This window comes from Jaculus jaculus, chromosome 5 (genome assembly GCF_020740685.1).
Source record: "Jaculus jaculus isolate mJacJac1 chromosome 5, mJacJac1.mat.Y.cur, whole genome shotgun sequence".
NCBI classification, from domain to species: domain Eukaryota; kingdom Metazoa; phylum Chordata; class Mammalia; order Rodentia; family Dipodidae; genus Jaculus; species Jaculus jaculus.
In genome coordinates, this window is record NC_059106.1 from 140576706 (window position 1) to 140582688 (window position 5983).

A 5983-nucleotide genomic window follows, 5' to 3' on the forward strand; every position below is an offset into this window, starting at 1 on the left:
TATATACTATGACCTTGAATAAGACTATTTTAATGAGTACCCCAAATATTTGACCATAAAAATAAGCAAGGAACCATTCCAACATAAGGTGCTAGATTGTGCTACTATTGTCAAAACCTAATGACAGTTTAACTTTTCTCCTTTTTGTCTATCAACTCTTCCTTTAAATCTTAAATATGGCAATTGTGAGTTAATCTAGAGCCTGCGCACATCCTCCGGGATGATGTTCCTACCATGATCCTTAACAATTAGACTCTTCCCAATTAAAGCACCATTTGCAAGGTGGCATAGTCTGGTGTCTTTTGTCTTTGGAGGCGTCTTCTCTGCTCACTCTGCATTCGTGACTAACTAGTGGGACTTCAGGTACTTTACAGTAGTATTATTTGCCCTGCACTCACTGGGCCAGTATAAGGATATTCCCTAATATGTTCTGGAGAATGAAAACAATGAGCAACACAGAGAAGAAACTGTTGCTCAAGAAGTAGACTTTGGTGACCAAGGTTCAGAGAGGGCACTCAGGGCTTCATGGTAAAACCTCCCATAACTCATCTTGTCTCCCCCAAAACAAGGCAGGCCATTAGACAACTTTGTTTTATTGCTTATTTTGGTCTCCTTTGTCCTTCCATTTTCAATGGTATTTTATTTGTAATCAAAGTGGTTATAAACACCTTCCTGAAAATTCATTTTGGTGTGTTTTATTTCTAAGTATAACAAGAGGAGGAAACTAATAAACAAATAGGTGGTGTTAAGCTCTGGTGTAATCAAAGGCAACAGGCTCAAGCAAGATTTTAGTAGATAGAACTTTGTTTGTTAACGCAATTCCCAATGAATAGAAAGAACACGATTTTACATTCTTAACTGCTGAAGAGCTAAACTTAGAACCCTTGTTACTGAGTATGGGATAACTTGATATTTTACATTAATTGTTTTTCAATGCTGAGATAAGGCTCTCAACCATGAAGGAAAGCATCCGATTCCTTCAATGCACTTCTCATCTATTTCCTAGTATGTGACAGATATTATGTACAAAGGCCTGGCTAATGCTGTTAATATCCTTGTTCCTATGTTTATCTTTCCTCAAAACTGGAAAAGTCTTTGTGTGGCAATTTAAAGCAACCAAGGTCATACAAAAGGACAGTGTAATGGAGGGCAAATGGGATGAGGCTAAACAAGAATGCTCCCCTGTTATATAAATGTCCTGTAGCTCACTCCTGTTCTGAGGGCTAATGTGCTGTGTAGCAATCCATCAGTCATTCTAATAGTCTTTTAACTTCTGTCAGAGAGCCTACTAAATGTTAGCATCTTAAATGTTTAATATTCTAAAACATATTTTCATTAATCATGCAAATTATCTGGGCATACATATTTTAAAGTAACTTCTTTTGAGATTAAAATACCCAAGGCTTTGTATTACAGACCCATGTTAGTAATACTGTATGTGAAATATAACTTGGAAGTAAAACATTTTAGATAAAAATAAGTTGTCAGTTAAACCTCAAATCTATGTACTATCAATTTTACATAAACCCCCAAATGCTATTAATGTGTGATATTTCTGATTCAGTAGCAAGCAGCTAAAATATGCACTTGCTTCATTCTGTTTTATTATGTAGTTGGCAGATGAATATTAATGTTGGTAGATGTCTGTTGTTTTAATAGAAATGACCTTATATTTTATATAAAGTGACTATGGATTGTGACCAAGGGCATATGTGGTTTTTGCAGTTAGGATGACCTGAGCTACATTGTGAAAACATCTACTTATGTCCTGCCAGTCACTCTGGTTTCAGAAATTCTTAGCTGCTTGGAAAGAGAACTATACATGTGGGTCCTGTGAAACAAATGGGTAAGAGCTTGTAAACGTCTGGGTGGTGGTGTAGAAATGCTTTATTCTTTCCTTGTTTGTTTCTTAAATGACTTGATTGTCTGTAGGCATGGAGGCTGTAGTGAAATAGAAATAAGTGACCTGAGACCACAAAATGTAAGTTATATGGAGACACAGAACAGTGCTCGTTGGCCTCATTACATGACCTGTGTGACTGGAACTCATGAGGAACAGGGGATGAGTATTCCAGTCTGACTCGCTATAGGAAACAGATGGTGCAATCAAATTAAGATAATCCAGAGGGCTTGTTTATACGGAAGAGTAATTATAGAGGCATGATCTGTGTGGAGAATAGAAAAAATAACAAAGGCCAGCAGGAAGTGAGAGCTAACAGCCACAGAGTTGTCACTAAATCTGAGCTATAAAGATGAACAAAAGGAGCTGCAGAGATGTTCAGTGGTTAAAAGTTTGTGCTTGCTAAACCTGATGGCTTGGGTTCAATTCCTAAGCACCCACATGAAACCAGATGTCACATGCATCACAAAGTGTCACATGCATCTGCAGTTTGTTTCCAGCAGCAGGAAGCCCAGAGTGTCCATATTATTTCCCTCCCTTTCTCTCTCTGTCTCTCAAACAAATAAATAAAATTAAAAAGATGTGTGTGAGTAGCCACTACCACTATCTAAAGATGAGAGATACATGTAAAAAGTCCCTGTGAGAGGAGTAGTGACTTAACAGAGGAAGGATGAGCAGCACCAAGTAACCTCCTGGGAGAATCTGTCCCTTCCTCCTCCCTTCCTTCCCTATTGTCTCCTCATGGAGCTGCCCATTCACTGAATCCACCAGGAGCCCCAGGTGCACAGATCTAGGATGGAGTCCACACAGGTGAGCTCTGAGTTGCTGTCTCTGTTTGCAAACCTACTCCATGCTAGCATGTTAATAAATATTGAAGAGTTTAAGACATATTCATCATGTCACTTAGCATTAATCATGCACCTTACCTGAGCATCTATATTTTCAATAACCTCTTTCACATATGAGGTCTGGACTAGGTGAATCTGAGAATGGTATAAAGGATTAAAAACATCCTAATTTTGGTGTGAATGCCACTTCTTTGGCTATGGCACCAGAACTCACAGCCCCTCTTTGAATGATTTTGTGTCCTTTTATCTTAACCACAGCCTATATTCCTATATTTCCCCTTATTATTGGTGTTCCTATCATAAGAAAATCGACAGCAACATTTTGCTACTTCTTCAGTACACTCATGTGCACCACCTTAGCCTCTGATTAATCACATAATTTTTACATAGATAAATGTAATCCAAATAGTTCACACTTCCCCTGTATCACTTTTTTTGGGTACAACACCATACTTGATATGTCTGTAAGTTGTGTTGCTAAAAGCAGCCCTTAAAATTTCATTATGGTACATGGCTTGCCTTCTAATTATATTTCTCTAGTAAAATATTTAACCATTACTTCCTGAATCAAGGATTTTAAGATGCAATAAATATTCAAAGGGAGAAATATTTGTTTTTTATATAGAAAAGCAGATTTCTTCCCAGAGCATTTTCAATGAATGCTGCAGGAATAAATGAGTAAAGGTTTTAAGATTAAATAGTTGCAACAAATCGAGTTACTGCTGTACAGAAGTCCATGCAGCCTCCGGCTACAAGTACTTGTGGTTCTCCTTTTGTTGAGTTTTCTATATTTTTATGAATATGCATATCAGGGAGAAACTTCCATCTGCTCTCTTAGAGCTGATTCTATCACATTTTCGAGTTGTGCGTCGTTATTGAGCTTCAGAGAAAGATGATAATTTACATTACAGATGGATAAAGGGAGAGAAGGAGCTGATGAATTGCAAACAAGTGTAATTTATATGGACAAAGTGTGCCAGAAGTGCTTTTCACCCCATTTTCCTCTGCAAATGGAATGATTCCTGCCCATTTACTTGGCCTGATGCCCAAGAGCTCAGAGAGGAAATGACACTTCTATCCTTATGCATCAGGATTTCTCTCCTGCCCTAGGAGGAAATCTAGATCTTCTTTGGGGCCCATCGGGGACCTACCCCAGAAGGCCAAAGGAGATCATTGAAAACAATAAAGCCACTTTTGACTCTTCCTTAATGGCTAAAAATTTAATATATGGCACAAAATAAAACTCTAACCATTAGTAAACCAAATGTGAGGTGTTTGCATGATGAAATTACAGAAGGGAAAGGATGAAAAGTCAGGATGATGCTTTCCTGGTAGCCTGTCAGCACTTTGCTTCCACATGTTTATATTTTGCCTAAATGTGTATAAACTTCATATATATGTAAATACTTTCATTTAGGGAGCCTTTCTAAGGGCTTCTCTGTTGCCTACAGCTCAATCAGTGGAGACACCATCATTTGTGAGAAGCCAGGACTCACACCAATAGTAACTCCAAATCTGTTCCGTTTTTATTCGTTAATGTGGACATTCATTTTTACAGTAGTCATTGTTCAAAAATAACACAAGACCATCATAAGAGGAGGGAAAGATCACAACATCAAAATAAAAGAGAGACTTATTGAGATGGGGAGGGGATATGATGAAGAAAGGAATTTCAAAGGGGAAAGTGCGGGGAGGGAGGGGATTACCATGGGATATTTTTCATAATCATGGAAAATGTTTTACAAACTTGAGAAAAAATAAAATAAGGTTAAAAAAAAGAAAAGGTTAAAAAAATAACTATTTCCATCATGTTTCAACAGTGAATCACCAAAGCTGAATACAGTGTAGTGTAGCCTCTTCTAAGCTGGTTAGGAGCAGATAGTCTGCCCTGTCAGAAATGTCATTGAAGAGAAGTTCTTTTAATCTGGCTGATCCTCTCATTGCTCTGACCTAGACCTAAGACAATTTGTGTCTTAAGAAGTTTAAGTTATTAGTAGGTCATGCCTGTGTGATCATACTATGTTCAGTGCTTCCATCTTAAATCTAGATATCAGTAGTTAAAAAATGAATTAGCAGGTATAAAATTAGTAGCGGTGTTTATGCAAATACTGCATGCATTGTGTTGAGTGCTTCGTGTACATTATTCATTGCAATCTATACTACTTTTTTCCATTAAAACAAAAGACTAACCTTGCAGAAAAAAATAACTTTCTCAAAGTCAGATAGATTTCGGAGTAGATAGTTCAATTCCATGCCCTTCTGCCTATAGGTCTTGGTAATCAGAGTGTGATTATAGACAGTTCATGGTTAAATGGTGGTAGCACAAAGTCAGCATTGCTTCTATCTTATTTCCATAGTCAAACACTTGGTCAGATTTAGAAGTTGATAGTTTCTTATTGTATATGTAGTTCCTGTTCATTTTATTTTCAACCTTCTCAGAATTTTTGGATGACTTCTCCCTTTATGAATGAGTACTTGAAGTCTACATGCTAATTAGCTATGAATTAGGGTGGGGTGCAACAAGGGGTGGAAATATCTGCATGTGTGGGTTGAGGGAATGTTTAAAATTTCTTCATATTGCTTTTCTCAGAAGATACTCTTGCAACAGAAATTTCTCAACAAGAAACGTCATCAGTTTGGTCACATTCAGAAAGTTGCAAGGCACTTGGCTGTAACCTCAGCCACAAGGAGCTTTCTTAAAACCTAATAACCTGTAGCTGCCTATCATTTCACTTTCCAAAGTATTTCATCTTAACTCCTTTGGCAGTCTGGTTGATTGTAAAAGAAAAGCCACAAATAATACAATTTTTTTTTTTTTGTTGTTGAAGACATTGTTCATGTTGATATCAACGACAGAAGAGAAGGAAAGCCAGAATTTAAATGACATAAATTTTATATTTATCAAGAAATATGAGCTGAGTCTGGTGGTGCAGCTACTGGGGAGGCAGAGGCAAGAAGATCGCAAGTTCAGAGACTAACTGGGCTACATAGCAGGTTCAAGGCCAGCCTGGACCCATGACAGAAATAAATAACTGAGTTGTAGGGCACTTGCCTAACATGCACAAAGCTCTGGGTTCCATCCCGAGGAGGGGGGAGGAAGAAGATTTTTTTTTTTATTTACTTGGAATAAAATTTCTCTAAGATTATGTGCTATCACAACATATTTAAAATTTTAAACATAGGATATCCCTGGGATCAGATAATCATTATGCTTTACAATTGTATCTATGCTAAT